The sequence below is a fragment of the Bacillus rossius genome, chromosome 10 (assembly GCF_032445375.1).
Source record: "Bacillus rossius redtenbacheri isolate Brsri chromosome 10, Brsri_v3, whole genome shotgun sequence".
NCBI classification, from domain to species: Eukaryota; Metazoa; Arthropoda; class Insecta; order Phasmatodea; family Bacillidae; genus Bacillus; species Bacillus rossius.
Genome location: NC_086337.1, coordinates 50,968,503 through 50,990,452, shown reverse-complemented (window position 1 = coordinate 50,990,452; position 21,950 = coordinate 50,968,503). Strand labels below are relative to the sequence as shown.

The 21,950-nt window shown below is 37.5% G+C and overlaps 1 protein-coding gene across 1 annotated transcript in view; it reads right to left on the bottom strand.

Annotated features, from left to right (window-relative positions):
- The window catches only part of LOC134536131 (E3 ubiquitin-protein ligase sina-like), a 932,635-nt gene extending 911,341 nt beyond the window's left edge, over positions 1-21,294 (bottom strand). Inside the window, exon 1 of the transcript XR_010075763.1 lies at positions 21,123-21,294. The gene's annotated coding sequence lies outside the window, so the exon portion shown is untranslated. The remainder of the gene's footprint in view (positions 1-21,122) is intronic.
- Between the last annotated feature and the right edge of the window lie 656 nt (positions 21,295-21,950).

Below are 21,950 nucleotides of genomic sequence, written 5' to 3'. Positions count from 1 at the left end.
TGAAATATGGCGCGACGGCACGAGACTTATCAGAACCACTGGACGTCAGGTTGAGGAAGGCATTTATCACCCTCGTGCTTTCAAGAATGTCCGATAATTCTTCAAACGTGTTAGGAAAAATGTGTTTTTTTCAAATAATTTCACAAAGCAATTACTGACTGTACTTTTTTTTCTCTAAGATTGCCACTATGCTGTGCTAAAAAAAAAGCCTTCAATGTAGTGATACGTCATTAATTTGGTTGTGATCGACAATTAAAAAAAAATTGTTAATGAAAACACTCGATATTTAATCAGTAACAAACAGTTTTTCCAGCGCTTTAACTTCCAACACTTGGTAGGCTGACATTTCAGAGAAATTAAATCTGTTTGCCAAAATTAAAAGTAAAATTATAAAACTGTCACGCGAGTAGTTTATTTTAGCTACCGAGAAACGATTTACGCTCCAAATAGTAAACCGTTTTGACTAACTGCAAAAACGTGTGGTATTTCGCCGGAAACTGTAAAAAATTGTTATCATTGAATAGAGCACTTTTAATTCACCCATATTTGTACCAGTTGGTTTTACAGATTTTCATTCAAACTTCGCTGATTCGCAGTAGTTTATTTGCCAGGTTTCCACAGTCTAATCTTTATTTTAATGATGCGTTCCTGAAGCTGTGGCTACATCTTCAGCAGAGATTTATTGACTGAATATCCTTTCGACTGCTTTTTTCTTAGATTGCAAAATGCAAGTCTCTCAAGAATAAACTCATTTTAATTTTATTTTTCAAAATCGATATTGTAAACAATTATTCGAGAAGAAATCATCGATTAGAAACTGGCAAACCGCTCCGGTTCAGCAGCACAGTGTGACGCTGTCATAAGGAAACACGTGCACTGGTATAAAAGCTCTTTCTCCAACGCCCTTGTTTCTCTTCTCAGCACGTCACAACTTGTCGGCGCGTCGGTTGAGCGGTGTTCACTCACCTCCCACCAAGGCGATCAGGGTTTCGACACCCGGTGTTGTTAATCCAGGATCGTGCTCAAGAGAAGAACCCGGTAGGTATTTGCTAGTAACCCATCGATTCTCCGTTCTCATCGCATCACCACCAATCGTCCACTGTGATTCATCTAATAGAATGCAATAGGAAATCGTTACTCTTCAAAGACCTCTTCCCACTGCTTAACGTTCTCTAATTTCACTCCAGAAAATATGATGCGCAGCTTCGATCCGTTCTTGGTGGTCACCGCCAGAGCAATCTCGTTCAGGAGGTAAAATAAAAGAAATCACTCTACAACTAAGTGATTGAGGGAGATAAACACGTGGCTGTTGTGTTTCAGTCAGCGTATCCCACGCAAAACGTTTCGTGTGCCGTACGCTAGAAACTGCTCGCGTCAGATGCGGAGTTGATAAGAACATTTAGGCAAAGGGTAAAAGGGGGGTGGGAATGGAGGATTTGGGTGAAAATGAAGGGATGGTAGGGGCGGGTGGTTTTCTGCGTGTTGTAGGCGGGACGACGGGAAGACGGGACAAGTTTTGCAGGCTGAACATCCGCTTCCGCCGTCACCGTGCCGCCAATATCGTGCTCGTCCTTCCTCGCGGAAGTAATGTGTACGTCGGCGGTGGTCGACCTGACAAACCCGGCGAGACGCAACAAGGTCTTACATCTCCCCCCTTCAGCAGCTCACACGCAGCAAGTGAAAAGGAAATTAAGTAAAAAGTAAACTAACTATATAGAGTTTTACGTCTCGCAGTTACGGAAAATAATTCCCAAGTTTGAATGGCAAATAATAAATCTTAATACATATAAATCCAGTGTCCTGATGTTTGTTTCCAGTGAACTCTTCGCCAAGTCAACCGATTTCGATGAAAATTGGCATTTATGTGTAATTTTTTTTCCAACTTGAGAGATAGGATGGTTTTTATTTCGATTAGTGGTCTTAATAATTTATAATTAATAATAAACTTATTATCAATGTTGATTGGTGTTTAAGCCCGGGAAACAGTGGGTACTTCGTCTCCATGACAACGTTGCGTGCTCGAGAGTCGGGAAACCATCGGTGCTATTCGTTTTTTCTTCGGTACATTACAAAGCATTGTATTAAGTTTTTGTCAAAATTAATTAATTTTCATTTTATTTCATTTATTATAACTGTAAATAAGAGATTTGGTCTCATTTTTTCTCCCATTAATACAACCGTGCGAAGCCGGGTCGGGCAGCTAGTACATTAATAAAATTCTAACCTTTATCATGAAACCTTCTTGCCATCATAGTCTAACAGGCAATGTTGCTCAAGCGAATATTGTAACCCTGGCAGCCCATTTCACACATAAACGGAAAACTAATTCTCTCGTATGTAAGACGGCATGTAATTAAAAGCTTCTGAATTACGTGATCATGGTTAGGGTAACAATTATGTAGGCTTTTAGAGTGCTTGTGGTGTGAATACATTTAACGAATCGGAATAGTAGTTTGAAGATTGGAGAGTATAAAATATTAAATTGGCTTATTATATTCCAAGTGCGCATAAAAAAACCGGTAGTGTAAGGGTTTATGCATGCGACATCTTAAAACAGAACTTTGTATATTTACAGCTCACTACGAGTAACAGGCGAGTATCTAGAATGTTCGATTCCAAGTGACTCATCTAATTTAAGTGCAGCTTTACAATTAAAATAAGAAAATTATTTTTTGGCAGAAAAAAAAGTAAACTATTTAAACCAAGTTTCAAAGGTGTGAAAATGTTTACGATAAAACAACTGTGAGAAGAAATTACGAATAACGGTGCGAAAAAGAATACAATTTCATGGCATAGGGCGAATTTATACAAACTGAATTTCAATAAACGACGATTAAAAGAAAGAACAGGTTGTGGCTACTCCAAAAAAAACGGGGAGGGGGGGGGGGGAAACTCATCGGTGCCACACGGACCAGATTCTGCAAGGAAAGGAAGATAGCTAAGATGGCGGTAGTCACCTAGACTAGCAAGAGTGCGGAGTTACTATAGTGTTCATCCGCGGCCTAGTAGGTGTATATTAAGACTGTAACCGAAATTACATTAATATTTAAACTGTGAACAGTTAATTTTTATCTACTATTGTATTTTTTTAAAATCCCATATAAACGACGCATATTCACATTAAAAACATGTGGTTATGTCCCGACATGGGCCAACCTCTATTTTTTAAATGTATCTTACGATGTTCATGGTGGACATCACGAGACGCAAAAAAAAACTATAATGATTTCTTAAAAGTTAAATACTTGCATTTAAAAAAAGTCTTAAAAACCATTCTTACCAACGATACACTCGAATAAACTAAAGAAATATTGGTATAAAAAATATATTTTCAAAATTGATACCCCTAAAATGTAATTGCACGTCAAAACGATTATTGTGAGAGAGCTGAGTTTTGTTTGAAAATTTTTTAATTAATTTATTTCCATTAATTTTATATTCAAAACACATATGTAATCATCCCCCCCCCCAAACATACCTACGGCTTGTGATAAGTCTTTAATTATCTGATCGTTATTTAGAACAAACACAAAAAGAGTTCTTTACCATCTACAAGAAAGTTAATTTAAAATTATAAATGAGAGAATTTGGCTTTAAGACGTATCTTAAATTAAAACGGAACTAAATATGTATTAGCTAACAAAGATACACCTACATCTGATCATAATCTGTAAGAAATAGTTTGAAATTTTATTTGAGGTTGTATTTCGATTCGAGAAAATCCTGCAATCATCATGGTTTAGCCTTTTTTTTTCCCTTCTAAATGACACTTAGCGTGAGTGCCTATTTTCTGAACAGTTTGCGATACGAGGAGATGTCTGACATAATTCAAAATTATACCTGGCCACCCGTTTCTTTATACCCCTTTTCCAACACAAGCTTCGGTGCCGTTCACCCTCCAACTATATAAAAAAATAAAGTAACTTTCCAAATGCATTTCCTGCGTGCGCTGTATCTAATTAATATTTCAATGGCTTCCTTAGTCTGGCAACAGAACTAGAGCGATGCACGCAGTTCAACGCAGAACGGAGACAGTGCCGTAGCCAGGATTCTGTAAGGAAGGGTCCATTACAACCATTATTAATTTTTGACGTGATAACGTCTTATAAACCGATGAACGACAGCTGCACGCACGAAAAATTGTCACGTTCCGCCTGAGCCGAGCGTGCAAGAATCGGCCAACCACCGTGCGAGAAAATCTATAATATCAAACAGGTTAAGGTGGGCTTTTTAACTAATTGTTCGTGATTATATTTAAATAAATTATTGAAATTAAATTTGCAAAAACTGTAAATAATATTTGAAAATTAAAAAAAAATATGCAATTTCTTATCAATGTTTTCTTATGACGTTATCACGTAAAATTATCGTCCGTAAACCGACTTTACAGACAACCCCCCTTTTTAAGTTTTCTTTATTATTTGAATTCGAAAGAACATTGATTATCACATTTAATGAAATCTCAGGTAATAGTTAACTTTTAGAACTCCAACTTTTACACGTATACAGTTAAGTGATGATATTGCTGGAAGAAACTGAACAATTAATATTTTATTTGTTATTTACATAATTGTTTTAAATGCTATTTACGTAAGTCAATTATTTAATGATTTATTTAAAACAATTTCTAAACAAACATTATTATTTATGTAATTAAATACAATAAACACGCACATAAATTTGGCACCAAACACATACATACGAAAACACTTGAGCAAATAATCGTTAAATAAAGATTACTTTAAAACATAATTCCCGTTGCTTCTGTGTATGAGACATATAGTAATTTAATGAGGAGGAAACACATTAATGTAAAAAAGAAATCCTTATTAAATAAACTACAAGTAGCTAAATTTCGGGGGACGAATCATCGCACAAAGAGGAGAACCGAATCGAGTTAAAGTAGGCACGTGCAAGGAAGTGTGTAAAGGAGTAATGATGGAAGGACAGAGGAAAAAGGGAGACATTTTATTTTGCTGAACCGGCCGCTCAGTTGTAAATGATGATGATGATGATGATGATGATATAAAGATCTGAATATCAATATTAATGTGGGATTATGTTCAAAATATATTTATCTTGACACCCAGATTTTTAAATATATATGTTTCTTTTTTCTACTCACTTATGGTAAAAAAAATAATTACAGTGTACTGCTAAATTCTGAGGAATCATTCCATCTCCCGAAGAGCGCGGATCGGTCTGCCGCAGAATAACGGAACAGCGCTCATGCCGCGTGGTGCGCACCGGTCGAGTCGATGTCGCGCGGACATCGCAGGGCGCGGGTCTCGTTCAAGTATCGGCGGCCAATCACTGCTGGGACTTCAGCTGCGCCCGTGATTTTAATGTTCGGCGCGTTCACGGGTTCTGGCTGAGAGTAGGGATGGGACGGTGAAATGGCGTGCAACAACAAGCCACCCCCCTCCCCCTGAACCAACCGAACAACCACCCTCCACAATTCACCCCTCCGGTTCAACCGATTTCGAACACATCTGTTTTTCCCTCTACAGTTTTTTTTTTTTTGCTTCCCCGAGCAGTTACGTTTATTGTTTTGCAGGTAGCTGCAGGATGGTCGGCGTCCATAATTTATAGCCCGGTTGGCGGGTTGAGGGAGGAAAGGGGGGCAGGCAGGGTGAATGGATGTGGTAGGTGGGTGGTTTCTGGGGTTTCGGGAGTGGGGGTAAAAAGCGCTGTCGTGGGTATGAACAGGAGGGGAGGGGGTGGAGGGTTCAGGGGTCGAATGTAGGCAGTCGTTCCCCTCCTGCCCATCGGCCACCAGGGGAGAGGACGTGCGGTATTGAAGTTGCGGGAAATGAGGTTTGGCTGAGTTGGTGGTCCTGCAGCGAGAGCCATGGGGTTATCGTGGAGATGTTTGTGAAGGGCGAGAAGGTGGGAAGGGGGGAGGGGAGGTTGTTGTACCACCCACCTCGTATTAAAAATCAATTGCGGGGGCTTGTTAGCGCCAGAAGTGGGCGTGCGGACTGCGTGGAGAGTGGTAGTTGATGTTGTTGTGTTGTTGGGGGAGAGAAAAAGGGCTGGGACAGCCAGCAGCCCCATTGCGGTCTCCAACCGTCGGCTAAGCCACGCCCCCCTTGAGGTAACCTATCAGGGAGCCCGCGGCCTCTTCTCTAGCCGTTCGTCTGTAGATGCATTCATCTACTCCAGCTGCCACACCTGCGCTTCGCTACGGCTGTCTACAGTCTGCAGGCAGAACACCTTCGCACTAATCAATATGCATGCGCCTCCTCGTGGGTACGCCACTGACAAGCCTTAAATGAAGAAAAAAAAAATGAGTCGAATTTTGAATATTAGCTTCAAAAAATGGGGACAACATAATGATCGGAATATATACACACCAAAGACGGAATGTTTGATTGAGCAGTTATAAAAGGCCTTCAAACTCGCATTCATTTGACCATAAATACCGTCAAAGAGACTGGTTTAAGATCCAAAAGTGAATAAAGCATCAAATATCCGTTGCCAGTGCTTGATATCAGTTGCCTTAAATTTTCCAACACCTAACTCTATTCGTTAGGATAGAGTCATTAAGAAAATGAAAGAAGAGAGCAACGCAAGCTTCATGTCAGATGTCTTAAATTTTCTACCGCCTGTGGCTATTTTTTATAACAGTCACTATGAAAATGAAAGAAGAGAGCACCCAACGCTTTTTTCATTAAATTAATTGTTTTGTTTATTACGTGATTCTTATCTTAAGTATATCAAATAATTACGTTATACCGAGTTTGTAGTTCATTCTTTCGCTTTTGAACAAATTATTTAAACACCAAATTTTTTTTTTTAATTTCAGTTCAGACAACATAGAATGCGCGTTTTTTAGTTTATATATATATATATTAAATAACAGTGTACTAATTAAACAGATTTATATTTAAGCATATGTATATGAATACATTATTTATCTTATTGCTATAATATTATTAAATATATAGTCTAGTCCATTAAATATATTATTTTGAACTAGGTAGGAACATATTCTTTATTTTTACCTAAAATTAAATTTAATTAATTACGTTTATTAGCAAATGAATGTCCAAGAATTAGACAGGATTTTAAAAATCTTTAAAATAGTAAAACTATCCTTTCATACTTTATGTTGCAATTTATAGTCATCTAACGTGTGCAAAAACTTTGTTGTATTAACTGCTTGGTGAATTTTAACCAGATGGCCAGTATTTAAATAAAATTACTTGACGCAAATCAGGTCCAAAGCAAGAGTTAAGTTTTTTTTCAAGTTTTTCGCTTTTATTGGAGCAGTTTCATTTCATAGTTTAAACTTTCGCTCTGCACATCTAATGATTCTATAGTCAACGTAGCTGTGTTGGCAACGAATTCTAGTGGTGGGTGCGAAAACAACGCGTGATTCGCGCCCAGAAATTCAGTTGAAAACATATGTATTTATCACGCACGATATTATTATTTTAAAGATTCCTGCGTTGGAATGGGAGTCCGAGTTTCGTATTACAAGTGTATTTTCAACATGAGAACACACGAATTTGCTCGTTAGCGAGGTTATATGTTCACACATCTCTGACGAGTAGGTACTGAAAGTCTCGTTCACAATTTTTTTTTACTGGGTATTCGTGTTGCTACAATAAATTTAAATATATATGTATGTGTATGTATATATATACATATATACACACACATATAACTAAAAGTGTAAGAAATTGTTACGTATTTTTTAACTTAAAGGTTACCAAAAAAATCACAATTCTTCTGAATAATCAATGAATGACGTAGCCTAATATTTGCAGTGACACGTCTAAAAGGGTGAGATAGTTTATCCCTGAGAATAAACGCGCCTATAGACCTTCAAGTGTGTTTGAGAGAACTAAAAAAAAAAATAATTTTAGTTTCAAACTTTTTATTCAATAAATAATTTTCTTATAGTTTTTTATTGGAAATTTTGCCTGCGTTAAGACAGAGGTTACACATGATGAGATTTGCAAGGACAGTACAATAGTATCTATTAACGGTGTTTTTTACAGTGTAAGTCATTCCCAGAAAAAACGTATCCATGGCTTCACGTAGCTAACCATTTGTAGCAGCTAGTCACCACTAACTTCAGGCACTCCTCTTAATTATCTACTGTGCTATAGCAAAAACATTTATTTTGAAAAATAAAATATATTCAATTGTAACTGTTGAAATCAGTTAAATTATTCATAACCATCCATATCAAAACGAGGACGTGTACACTGTTAGAAAATCACAGTAAATATGCGGACTTTCCAACGAAGCTTTCACTTCAAATAAACGAAAGAAATCTTTGCTATTTCAGATAACTGAATATTCGTAGGAACTTCAACGTATTTAAAATTCCGTGTTCTGTGTGTATGTGTGTTTTTTTTTTTTTAACAGGGCAAATACAGACGTGGGAGAAATAACAGTGTTTCTGCAGTAGTGCGAACCACTTTTCGAATGCAGCAAGATAATTCTTGTAGATTCGTATCCTAAATGAGTGAACTTAGTATACGTATAATTTACAAAGATAACGATATAATTACGAAGACCCCCCCTGGTTAATCTGTGAAAGGTTTTAACAGCGTGCACACTGCCAGGAACAGCGGGTGGGAGAACTTGCGCGCAAGAAGGCTGCAAGTAGCACCCGACCGCCAGCTGACTGCGAAAGTCGTGACGTCACACTCATTCGGGAGACAGTGGACCGTGAAGAAGGGGAAGAGGGATAAACGATAGTCAGGTGCGTGTGGATCTGCGGATGTCCCTTTCAGCTCCTCCCCCTTTTTTCCCCCTCTACTATATCCCTCCTCATCATGGTCCAGGAGTTGTCTCCACCACGTGCCGTAGATAAGCCCGCCTGACCCCCTTCCAGCGTTTATCCCCGACGGTAGAGGAGCTGAAATAACGAGAAATATGCGCATATCTTCCGTGTCAAGAGCTTTGTATAAACCTTTTTCTTTGCCACAAAAATATTTATTTTCCAGGACAAAAAATTTAATCTCTCCAATAATGCATCACGTTGCTGAAAATTGTTATTTTTTTTCTTCCTCGGATAAACATTTGCTCTGACATTAAGATGGTGCAACATTTCATACAAATTTTATCGGCAATTAGAACAAAAAAATATGTGTAATTATTTTCAGACAAACGTAAATATTACGGGCAAAGTAAACCAAGTGCAGCATATAAATAAAAAAGCGTTTACTATCATTAATCATATATTTTCTCGTGATATTTAAAAATAATTTAATGTAAGATTTATTTAAATTAAAAAATAACAAGAAAACTTTTTTTCGTTGGAAAGTAATTTTTTTTACATTATGAGCACAATGTAAACCAAATACGTTGTTTGCCTCTACCACTGAGCTCCCAGCATATTACCTTACTTGAAGCAAATAAAATAATTTTAACGTAATAAAATTAAGAAAAAAAATGGCATATTCTTAACCTTGGTACACCATAAAAAAGGAAATTAAAAAAAAATAACGATTTCGAAACACACTGAATCAGAGGATTCAACAACCTTGTATAACACTACGATTAAAAATCATGGAAGTAAAGAAAATGTACGTAACAAGATGGGAGGTGGTGGGTTTCTTACCCCATATATTACGACCAGGTAAATTCGAGACATTCCTGAATTTGGAACCGAACCTATTAACTTTACAGCATGTGAATGACGCCCTTATAGTTTTATAATAAATGTTTTGCTCGTTTGTAATTGTTTTATCACCAATCAGCTTCCCATCCTAACTTTATACTATTGTTTATTTGATAGTTTGACGAAGTGGTTTCGTTTATTTGAAGTAAAATCTTAGTTGTAAAGTCCGTATACTTACCGTGATTTCTAACTATATACATGTCAACTTTTTGATGTGAAACATATTAATAATTTAAAACACATTTTGATTTCAACGGTGTTTAGGTCATTACAATTTTAATATAGATTTGTTTTCAAATTTCGTCTTCGCAAAAAAAACAGTTCACATTCAATCATTCATATTTCAAACATTGAAATTTCCATATTTATTTTAATTGAAATATGAACATTTTGTTTTGTACTATGTACGTAAAGTAGTTGGGATATAATGATTTATTAACATATCCTACTCCAGAAGACCAAATAACTAAAGTTACAATGAATTTTACATACAACTAAATGTAGCATAAATGCATGGATTCATTTTATTACATTGGAATTATTTAACGTGAAAAGCTGGACAAGGTTAGACAGTGTAAATTTAAGAATAATGTTAGACCAGTTTAAAATCATTATTATTAATAAAGTTTTCTATATCATTTTATTTTAAGTTTTGAAACCAAACTAATTTTTATTTTATTTTACTATAGTCTAGTAAAATTACGCAACTGGCCTATGTGATTATTCACAATAGTGTAAAAATTTAACGTGATTTAAGACAAATATGTAAACTCATTATTTAAAATTTTTATATTTTAGTTCTTGAGAATAGTTTGTATGTAGGAATTGTGGTTACCCACATTTTTCACTATAACTTTCATTTATTTACCTTGTTAATTTAACTTAAAAAATAAATTAAAATTTAATTATGTACTTCTCGTCTCGGGCGTCTCTTATAATGGTGATGGCAGATGGAGTGTTCACTAGTGAACCTGGCATAAAGTTGCAACTGTGCCCAATGCAATTTTTAATGGTTCTCAGCACAACTCAAGGACATATAACCCTTTCTTTACATTCAACCCTTCCATTAGCTTGGTAAGGTTGTGGATTCTGATGTTAAAATTAACTACAGGAGAAAACACTGTAGCAGCACTGCCGGCTGTACCCGACTCCTTCTCTTTAATGCCCTATTTGACTTTTATTTACACCCCCTCGGGAGTTTTGTGTTCTTGTCCGCGCCAGACCTCTTTAATATTTCACCTGCTGCTCTGGGGTAGCGGTGGCGTGCTTTACGATTTCCTCCCTTCTCCCCCCTTTCCACCCACCCCCGGGCGACTCCGCCATCTTGAGCCATCATTGTTCGTCGGCGTGAGGGGCGGCGACCTTTGTCCCAGTTTTCGCCTCCGCGTCTCGCTGTTTACTTTCGCCGGCAGACCTTACGTCCTTCCGAGGACGTGCGTGAGAGAACTGCTCAGGCGTCTCGCGTCGCGTCGTTGTTCGACAACAACACGCTCCGACGAGAATCAACTTCACGCAGTGCCGAACCGTTGCCCTACACTTCAAATAAATAAATAAATATATATATATATATATATATATATATATATATATATTTGAAGTGTAAGGCAACTAACTGCTTTAACGACACAACAACACTAAAACCTTTATATATATATATATATATATATATGAAGTGTAGGGCCACGGTTTTAGTGTTGTTGTGTCGTTAAAGCAGTTAGTTGCTCCCAATTTAAAAAAATGATATTATTACTCGCCAATATAGCCTATGTCAGGAAGAGTCATTAATGTTTATGTTGTTTATCGATAAAGTTGATTATTGTAAATACGGATAAAAACGCCCCCGAAACCCCGTGCATACTAAATTTCATGAAAATCGCTGGAGACTTTTACAAGATTTGGATTATATATATATATATATACAAGAATTGCTCGTTTAAAGATATAAGATAACACATATTTACTGGGAATGTCCGGGTAATAATCCGAACCCAGTATTATTGAAAACACAATTTCATAGTGATGAAGTTGTTTCCAAGTAAATGTTCAAATTTACATGAATATTTCTGTTCAGTTAACTGAATTATCTCATACAGTCAGCTGTGAAATCCTTGAAATTTATATTTGCTACCAGCGCGCTCGCGTTCCTCCTTGTTATAAAACGTTTCTAATGTTTGGTTGATCGTTAAATTATTCAAAAACACGTAGTTCTGCGTTAAGATTACAAGACTGAAGGAAATTGTGTCGTCACGTACAATTTAAGTTATGACGAGTATGAATAATTTTGGTGTTGCCCAATTTTATTTTAATTTTTTTTCCTGAGAAATCTGAGGAAATCACGTGAGAAATCCTATAGCCTACGCGCAAAGCTATTCACGTTGATGCCCAACCTTCAGCTACGGGACACACACGAAGGTCTCCCCCCTCTGTTGTTCGGAGAACTCGATCGATGGTCGGACTTGAGGAAGCGGTTCCATCCGGGGCGGAAGCTCCGATCGCTGGCGCGTCCGGCGCCGCGGAGAGCCGGGATGTCGGATCGGCGTCGCAGGCATTTGCGCGAAAAAAGGGAAATGGGGCGGATGAATAAATGACCGCCATCAGCCTGCAGTGTTACCGGTCTCAGGACTCCCCCAAGCCGGCTGCGTCAAATAGAAACACATTCGTAACTCACGGATGAAGCTGAGCTATTCCGCGGGTAAAGGAAAAAAAAAAAAAAAACCCCTCCCGCGCCTTCGTCAACGAGGCAAAGTTTGGCACGCAGTTGTTTCAATCACCGCCAAATAGGAAAAAAAATAATCTAAAATCAATATATGTAGACATTTTACACACGTTAAAGTGTGTTATTTTTTAAAAGTGTTTTGTGTAATTCTGATAGATTCACAAGCTTAGTTAAAAAAATTAATAAAAGGTTAAAAGGAAGGTATTTAACCCCCAAACAACAGGCCATAATAATGACGCAAACAAAAATATATTTATTTGATTGTAATTAAAATATTTAGATCATTTGATATGATTTTTACGAGTTAGTATTTTTTTTCTTTAGGCCAACTCAGATATTTCAATCGTATTCTTACGTGCATTAAAGTTCAACGAAAACAGGTCTTAGAAATTTTACAAGGAGCATAAAAAATGTAGAATATGTTTGTAACATCTTATTCGTATTACAGGTATTAAAAAAAAATTGCAAAGAACTGCGAGAAATTTTCAAGACTATTGTTCGTGAAGTCGGAAATAAACATATATTTGCGATCAAATTAATAAATACGCCATCAACGAAACTGTTTTACACCTTAAATTATAAAAACTTATATGGCAACTTCGATCTGTAGCAGCATAATTTGGATTGGGTTTTATTTCTAGTAACCAATAACTTATAAACACATTAAAACTGCAACTAGAAGGATAATTTAAGTAATGATGTTGTATATTGGTATAAAATATACAGCACTTTAAACAATCTAAAATTAAATACAAAATTTTCTTGCTATAACCTGTTTTATTCCTTCTCACAATAACTTAAATTGATGGTGACGACTGAAATTACGAGTTCCCAAAACACAAGTGAAATTAGGCCTCGCTATATTGCAATTTCAATATTACTGATACTGTTTGCAATAAAATTCCGTGATAAATTTTTTGTCAACATGACATATGAAGTCTACACTTGCGAACTGGAGTGGTTATCATGAAAGTTATAGTCGCCCGCGAGAAATAATAATTTATTTATTCGCAGCCCTTACAGACTAGAGCATTTTTATTAAATATATGTTTGCAACAAGGTATAGAAGATTTGATAGATGTGATTTATGCCTTGACATGCCAAAACTTGGGTTGAAGAGAATCAGAATTATGGGGGGGAAATTGGTTGTCTATAAAGTCGGTTTACGGACGATAGTTTAACGTGACGTCATTACAAAACTTTGATGAAATGATTGCATACTTTTATGAATAAAATTGAATCATTTTTATTTTAATAATAAAAGAATAAATACTTCAAATTATACTAGTAATCAGATTTTTAAAATGGAAGAATAATTAACCTTTTATGCCTAAATTGTTGTTGTAATAAGCAATGAACACCACATTAAATTTTAACTTCACTTTATAAACAATCGATGAAACAGTTCACGTGTAGAAGTTGTGTGCTGCCGCTGTCTTTCTTCTCCTCGGACGCATAGGCCAATCGAGTGGAAGAGAGATACATGCGGCGCAAGCGTAAAATGAGCGTAACGGGACACAGCGTAACGGAATGTGCGTAACGGGACACTTTTTCGTGGGTGCAGCCGGCGTTCATTGATTTATTAGACGTTGTCACGTCAAAATGGAAAAAAACAAAGATTGGGGAGGCATATTCCTCCTAAACGCAAAACTACGCGTCTGTGAATCCTTTTATTTACTGAATAAAGCTTAGAAAAAGTTTTATTAATAGCATCACCAAAAAAATCGCATTTATACAGAAGTAGTTTATTAACTAGTCTACATTTTAAAACATTGTATTAATTCTTAAAAGGCTCGAGTATTTTCAAGTAGGCAAAACAGCTTGAAAGGTGCTTTCGTCAGTTGGTGCATGGTAGCCGAGCAGCTATTGCCAATTCAACGCCAACTGTAGTGTGAATTCATTTTAATTGAACCCCACGCAAGGACCAGAACTCGTTAAACACGACACGCGGTAACATTTGGCAAACAACGGGGTCCTTTAATTAATCACTGGCGAAGAGTGCGCCCGCATCGATTGGAACACGATACCAGTCGTTAAACAGCTGTAAAACAACAACAACAACAACAACAACAACAAAGCAACAACATCTCGCGGAGTCTGCCGGCGCAGCCAGGAACGAGCAGAGGCGGAGACAAATGCGGGACTGCCACGCGATGCCAACTCCTCCAAGAGAAAATTCCCAAAAGCCCGCTCACGTCCCGAACATTATCCGGTTCTAGACGGCACTTGATTGCCTCGGTCCCATCAAAGTTGCGCAGGTTAACGTGACGACTTTGAAAAACCCATTTGTTTTCAAACCTATTGAAACAACTTTTTTTTTGCAATAAGTTAAACCTTAGAATCATCTCATATTCAGTGAAGTTAAGGTTTATTTGGCATAACATAATTTTGCACGTAAGAATATTTTAGTACCAAGTCACAAAAATACATATTTGAAAATGTTAACTTTCCCAGCTGTTTCCTGATTTATTTATATGGGATTCTAAAGCTCAAAACGACGATAGCTATTTTGAAATAAGCCTTTAATAGGGAAAGAAAGTTTCTCTGGAGGCCTTAGAGCAAAGATGTAGGAAAGAAACCAGCAAAGCGCTGTGTCTGTAGCGCTTATGGTAAAAGGATGAGAGAAGAAAAGGTGCTTTCGAAAAGTGGATTTTTTTTTTTTTAGAAATGAGGAAAATAAACACCTACAACAGACTGGAAAAATATAGGTGTTGAACGGCTCTGCACCACCAGGGTAAATATTTCATATTAACGTGATGCATTGATGTATTCGAGACAACTTTTGAAGCGATGTGATTTACATGAAATAATAAAAAAAAAAAGAATATATTGCTAGAAATGTGTTTGAAATCGAGGTTCCAAAAATTTTAGGATCTTTTAATACAGAAAAAAATTATATGTATTCTAGAAAGAAAAAAAAATTAAAATTTAATTGTCCGCTTCGTGGAAAAAAATTAACTTCCACAAGACAAAAATTTATTTCAATGTAAAATTTACTCTTGTAAAACATATAGTGTGTAATTGAAATCAAATTTAGGGCACTACACTCGCAACACAGAGGACTAGGATTCGAATTGCCTTCCGGCCATCCCATTTTTTTGGTTTCAACACAGGTTTTTTTTTCCGGAATAGCTCCAGGTAAATTCTGGGACGGATATTTCCTGCAAGCCATGGCTAATATCCCTGGTATATGTCACTCTAAACATCCCCAATGAACTTACAAGAATTTGTGTTCTAATTGGAAAAAAAAAATTGTTCATGCTGTGTTTTAGCACGGCCTCAAATTTTTTTTAACGTGAATACGTCGGGTAAAATGTAAGTTAAAAAAAGGGGGTTGTCTGTAAAGTCTGTTTACGGACGATAATTTTACGTTATAACGTCATAAGAAAACATTGATGAAAAATTGCATACTTTATAATTTTCAAATATTATTTACAGTTTTTGTAAATTTAATTCAAATAATTTGTTGAAATATAATCACGAACGATTAGTTAAAAAGCCCGCCTTAACCTGTTTGATATTGTAGAAGATTTTATCGAACGGCGGTCGGCCGGTTCTTGCACGCTCGGCTCAGGCGGAAAGTGACAATTTTTCGTGCGTGCAGCTGGCGTTCATCGATTTATAAGACGTTATTACGTCAATAAAAGTAGTTCCAATCATCTTGTGCACCCGTACGGGAACGTACCACAACGCCTAAATACCACAACGCCGAACGTACAATAACGCCGAATGCCAAATTTACCACAACGCCGACAGCTAGAAAACTGCTGTGTACCACAACGCCAAATTACAACACCGAAATACACTAACACTGAAAAATGTCATTGCAAGACTGCCACAAAGGTTAGGTTAGGTTAGACTAGAGGTGGGTTGTTACAGCAATTTTCGGTATCTGTTCCAACCTGATACTGATACAGTAATGTACCTAGTTACAAGTATCTGATACTTTTGTATCAGAGCATTAGCGGTCCCAGGAAGCGACCAGGTATCAGCATTCTCGTTACAGGGTACACATGCTCCGTGCCGTCATCACCAGCGTAAAAAGGTATCGGTGTCTCTGATACATTATTTATCACGGCCGGTAATTCTCTACCTCTATTACTCTCATGCCAGCCTGATACAGCCAGTATCAATCAGTTCAACATTCACTGCAGTTCGTCTGGCCGTGTATTAATTACCACCATGTACATTGTTGCGGGCTGTCATGCTTTGTAGTTAGTATCTTTGTAGTGAAATAAGGAATGGATAAGTGCAGGAAAAAGACTTCATTTGTGTGGAATTTTTTTACGGAAAATAATGAGTTTGCTAATTGTAATTTGTGTAAACAAAAACTGAGTTATAAATCATCATCGACTAATCTGAAGAAAGATTTGAAACGTAAACATTGATATAGTATGCTCACTAATGTACGTATCTGTATTTTTTTTATTTTTAATTTTTGATAAAATCGTAATGTTTTAATGTATGAAAACACTAGTTACTAATTGTTTTCGGAAAAAAAAGTCCTAGTGTTGATTACATCTGTTATTAGTGTCAACTGAGAATTTATTTGCATTTTCATAGCTGTTAGGTGCACAAATATAAATATTATATCTTGTATTAATGTACTTTTTAATATTAAAATTTCATTAGTTTTATTATTGAACGAGACTGTGCATGCACTGCGCACTGAGCGTACTTTGATGTGGGACAATAACCAAACGACTCGTAACAATTTCGCTTCGCGCCTCTCCTTCAACGCCTTCCCCTGCGCTTCCTCCCCTACATTATTTCCCTTCTTTATCCCTTATTCATCGTTCCTGCTCCCTCCCCTTTCACAAGCTCCGCCCAAGTGACCGTCATCTGCGATAGGGTTCTGCGCACATTGGCCGTGGTGTTGTTCCAGGCGAATTCTGAACTGATACAAAAGTACTTGATACTTTTCAAGTGTACTCGTTTGCCGTTCCTGATACAGGCGCGTATCAGTGCCAAAGTATCAGGTTGATACTTTTCGTCCCACCTCTAGGTTAGACTAGGTTCGGTTAGACTAGGTTAGGTTAGACTAGGTTAGGTTAGGCTAGGCTAGGTTAAGTTAGGTTAGGTTATATTATGCTAGGTTAGGTTAAGTTAGGTAAGGTTAGGTATGATTGTGGTATTTCGGCGTTAAGGTGTATTTAAGAAACACACACAAATTCTTTCAGTTGTTATTTCGGCGTTGTGGTACAGCAACATTTTTCGGCGTTACTGTATTTTTTTGTTGAGGTCATTCGGCGTTGTGGTACACAGCAGTTTTCTATCTGTCGGCGTTTTGGTCAATTTGGCATTCGACGTAATGGTATTTGGCGTTATTATACGTTCGGCGTTGTGGTAGTTCGGTGTTGTGGTAACGACCCCACTCGTACTACGCCGCGACTGAACTTTATCGGTGATGCCTTAAGAGGCCGGGTGACGCCCGCCATCTTAGCTTTCTTCCTCTACCTGCAGAGTCTGGTTCGTTTGGCACCGCTGAGTGGCGCACGTTTGGAATCGTCACAAGCTGTTCTTTCTTCCAACCGTCATTACTTGCGATTTAGATTATATAATTTCATCATAAGCCTCGACGCTATTAGCGCAAGTGTCCCACATATGCTCTATAAGTATAAGAGTCATCCAGAATCGAACGTTCGAGAAATTTGGCTATTACTCGTAGTAACCCTTAAATATATATAAAAAAAAGTTTGAAATGGCCGGTGCGTTAAACTTACCGCTTCCTTTATATACAGAGTGAGTCTGAATTTGACCGACAATCTTCGGCTGCAGGTTTATCATTACAAGATAAGTTGAAAACCCCTTTACGACTTACAATCTAAAGTTCTTCCGAAATCTGGCATACGTCTTTGAAGTTGAGAAGTTAGGGTGTATATTTTTATAGTAAATAATAGAGAATGGTTTTTGTAAAAACGGAACACTGAGCGACTGGATTATGATTTATTGAATGAAGTTCTACAAAAACTTCAAATTTTGTTGACTAGAAAAATGAATTGTTGAAATATTTTTGGAGGTAATAATAACACGTTACAATAAATAAGTGGAAATAAAGGTGTTACTCCCAATTATTTAAATGAAATAATTTTGCTAGTTACAAATACATAATTTAAATTTTTTTTAAAACATCCAGTATTTCTCTATTATTTAAAATAAAAAAATTGTTGCTTACCCCACGTTAAAAAAAGTAAACCAGTTTCTGAAACCACTTTTAGACCATTAAGTCGTTTAGAGGTATTGAACTTATTTTGTCGTGATGAAACAGCAGCCGAATTTTGTCGGCAAAATTCGAACTCACGCTGTATATGCGCAACTCGACAATACTAACTTGTTGACGTTTCAAAATCTATTTTTTTTTTTTTTTTCCGTTTCACTCCAATTTCCAAAACTGATTTACAAAGACGTGTTCACGTAAAATAAAAAATAAAAAATTAATGACGTGACTGGCATTTTACAAACGTGATGTACACGTGTCCAACTCGGACGTATTCTCACGGTTCCGCAGCTCGCGTCACGTTCATACGTGCGCAGTCGAGCATCTGTCGACGGCGCGGTGTACCGACAGTGACAAGGAAGCAGTGTTGTTGTTTGGTGAGGGGGAGGGAGGGGTTGTTGAGGGGAAGGGGGAAGGCAAGGAGTACCCGAAACGCCCGCGCACGCATCTGTTGTCCAGGGCCGGTAACATACGAGCACGCAAGAGAGGCGAGAGACGCCACAACAACTCGGCGGCTCGCCTGCATCATCCCATTACCTCGCGTTTAACTTCCCATTATCAACGACAAACCAGAATTCTTAAACACGCGGAGCGACGACACACCAAATTATCATCACGTTTATTTTTTTTTTTTTCCTTTTTTACGTCTTGAGCGCCTTTCATCTGTAAGAGCTTTTTTTTTAAATCCTTTTTTAGCGTCGCGGTGCTTGCGTAAAAAAGATTTATCTTCCCTGGAAGTTTTCATTTTTATTTTTATTTTACAGGAATAGCCCAGGTCGTGCGTTAAAGCTTCCTAATGCAGTAATAATTGATGACGTTCCCGATAGCTGAAACACTTCAGAGGCGTGGACAGACTGTTTATTCTTATTTAATCTCTTAATGCAAGAATTAAGAATGACAAAAGCTTTTAAAAATATGTATGCAGTCACATGTTGTGTTTAAATAATTCTATATAGTTCTTGCCATATTGTTAGCAATTTTTAATATAAAAATTTGGTTTTTATGAATATGGTGTCATATGACCCCTATTATAAGGGGGAAATTTTTTAATAAATAAATAATTGAAAAAAATAAAAAAAATATGTGTGCTGTATCAAATTTTATAATGATATGTATTCGTTACTTTCGCTTTGACTGAGGTCACAGATCAAAACAAATATATGCAAGTGTAATGTTTGCGAGTGTGCAATTATACAATTGTTCACGTATGCAGGTACGCAAGACTGTAAGTGTGCAAGAATGCAAGTGTGCAAGAATGCGTAAGTGTGCAAGAATGCAAGTGTGAGAGAATGCAAGTGTGCAAGAATGCAAGTGTAAACGTAAGCATGTGTACAAGCATGCAAGTTAGCAAGTATACTGCATCATTTCTACCTCTCCCCTGCCGCGTCCTCCGCTTCCGGTTCCCCTACAATGTACTAACTATTCCCCTCATGCGATCGGAATTTTCGTGACGCTCGAAAATTGTAGCACCCTCAACAAAGAAGTTTTACTTCGAATAAATTCCCGTTAAATCTAATAATCGTATTCGTTGATTTATTTACCTTCAATTAAGTAAGCTGATAACTGCGGCCCACTATGTTGGTCAAATTCCATTTAACCAGTAAGGGCGGCTCAAAACCTCGTCGCTTTCTGTCGGGAGTCGCGAGCAAAAATAAAACAAGACTGTTTTCACGAGCTAGTTTCACTCCCAAAAACGCAAATGCCCTCAACAACGGAATAAATTAAAGCATGCTTCTCAGAACTAAGTTGCAGAGTTATAAAGATGAACACTGCGTGTAAACTGAGTGATGGAATCTGCATTTCTTTTTACCAATTAGCGCGCAATAATGATTTATTTTACCATTAAGCCCATATTTATTCAACTCGAACTTAAATATGACACCAAATATTCCAAATGATTTCCAAAAGGCTGCAAATATATTCCAGTTATTATAGTTTAACAGCATGAACGATAAAATAAAAAATAAAAACTGGCTACACTTAAATTATTAATCATACAACCAAAGCTAACTTTACAAACTTTTCTTTCATAGTCTAGCAAAATTAAAATACCAATCTCAACTCCTAAATTCATGAATGAACAAATGTAAAAGCATAAAGTTGGTACCCATGTTACGACTATGACGTTAAAATAAAATAAATTTATATTTTTCAATCTCAAGATATTACTATCTTTATATCCTAACAAGCAGATTAAATTGATTAAAATGTTTATCACAGTTTTTTTCTTTAGTAAATGCTTTTACTGTTTATGTACGATATACCTACTCTTCCGCGGGCCAAATGCAGACATTTCAGGTAAAATTTTAAAAACGAAGTCGCCAGAGAGTGTGGGGGTAAAACTGTCAAATGCGACTCATACGGACGATTGCGAGTCCAAAGCGTTAGCCGGATGCCCGACGTTAATGTTGCTGATTGTCAGCGGTAATGCCAGGCCTTGGCATTAGCTAGGGTCTGCTCGCATGTCCCCACTTGTAGCACTGATGACCGTAGGATCCTCGGATGACGTCTGGCCGGAGTGGGTACTAAAATTGAAAATTACTTACGGTTCGTCTTCAAAACCTGCGGGTGAATGCACACGCCCGCGTTGATCTTGAACTGGACGCCGTCGTGCACAAAACGACCACGATCCTCCGGAAAGTTATGGTCCCGAGAATGCGAAAATGCGTTCACCCGTCACCCTGGCGAGCGTTACGAACGCAAGCTACACTCGTCCGCGCGCGGGCTCGCTACTCGAACAACAACGCCGTCGCGTCGCGTCGCCGCACGCAAGCAAGCACGAATGTCGGCTACGCACGAGCGCGCATTCGAATGACACACGTCACAGTCGTTTGTTTTCTGCTCTTTCTGCTTCTCGCCGCACTGTCGCCATCTCGCGAGACATCTACACACTTCTTACTTGCCGCACACCTGGCTTTCGACACCGCAGCTGAAGGTCCGATTCTAGCCGAGGAGGGGCGAAGCCAAAAAAGAGGATGGGGATTCCAGTGTACTGCGGGAAGCCTTCGTTTCACAGACGAGAGAGAGCCAAAACCCGAAGCTCCCCCTAAGTTCATGCTTTTTTTCCGTATCTTTAATGTAGCTATCCTAACCAAATCAACCGTCCACAATGTTTTAAAGTATTTATAATGTAGCTAACCTAACCTAACTGACCGTTAGTATAATTTTATCAACACCGCCATATTTATTTACAATGAACAAAAAAAAACCGAAGATGCACGATAGGGCATTTGGCTCTCTCGTCTGTGAAAAGAAGGCTTCCCCTGTACTACACATATCAAAATGGCGACCGTTTGCTTACAAATGTATCAGTTGTATCTCTATTGTAGGTTAAATTGCATAAAAAAATGTCAACTCATATCATATTACATTTG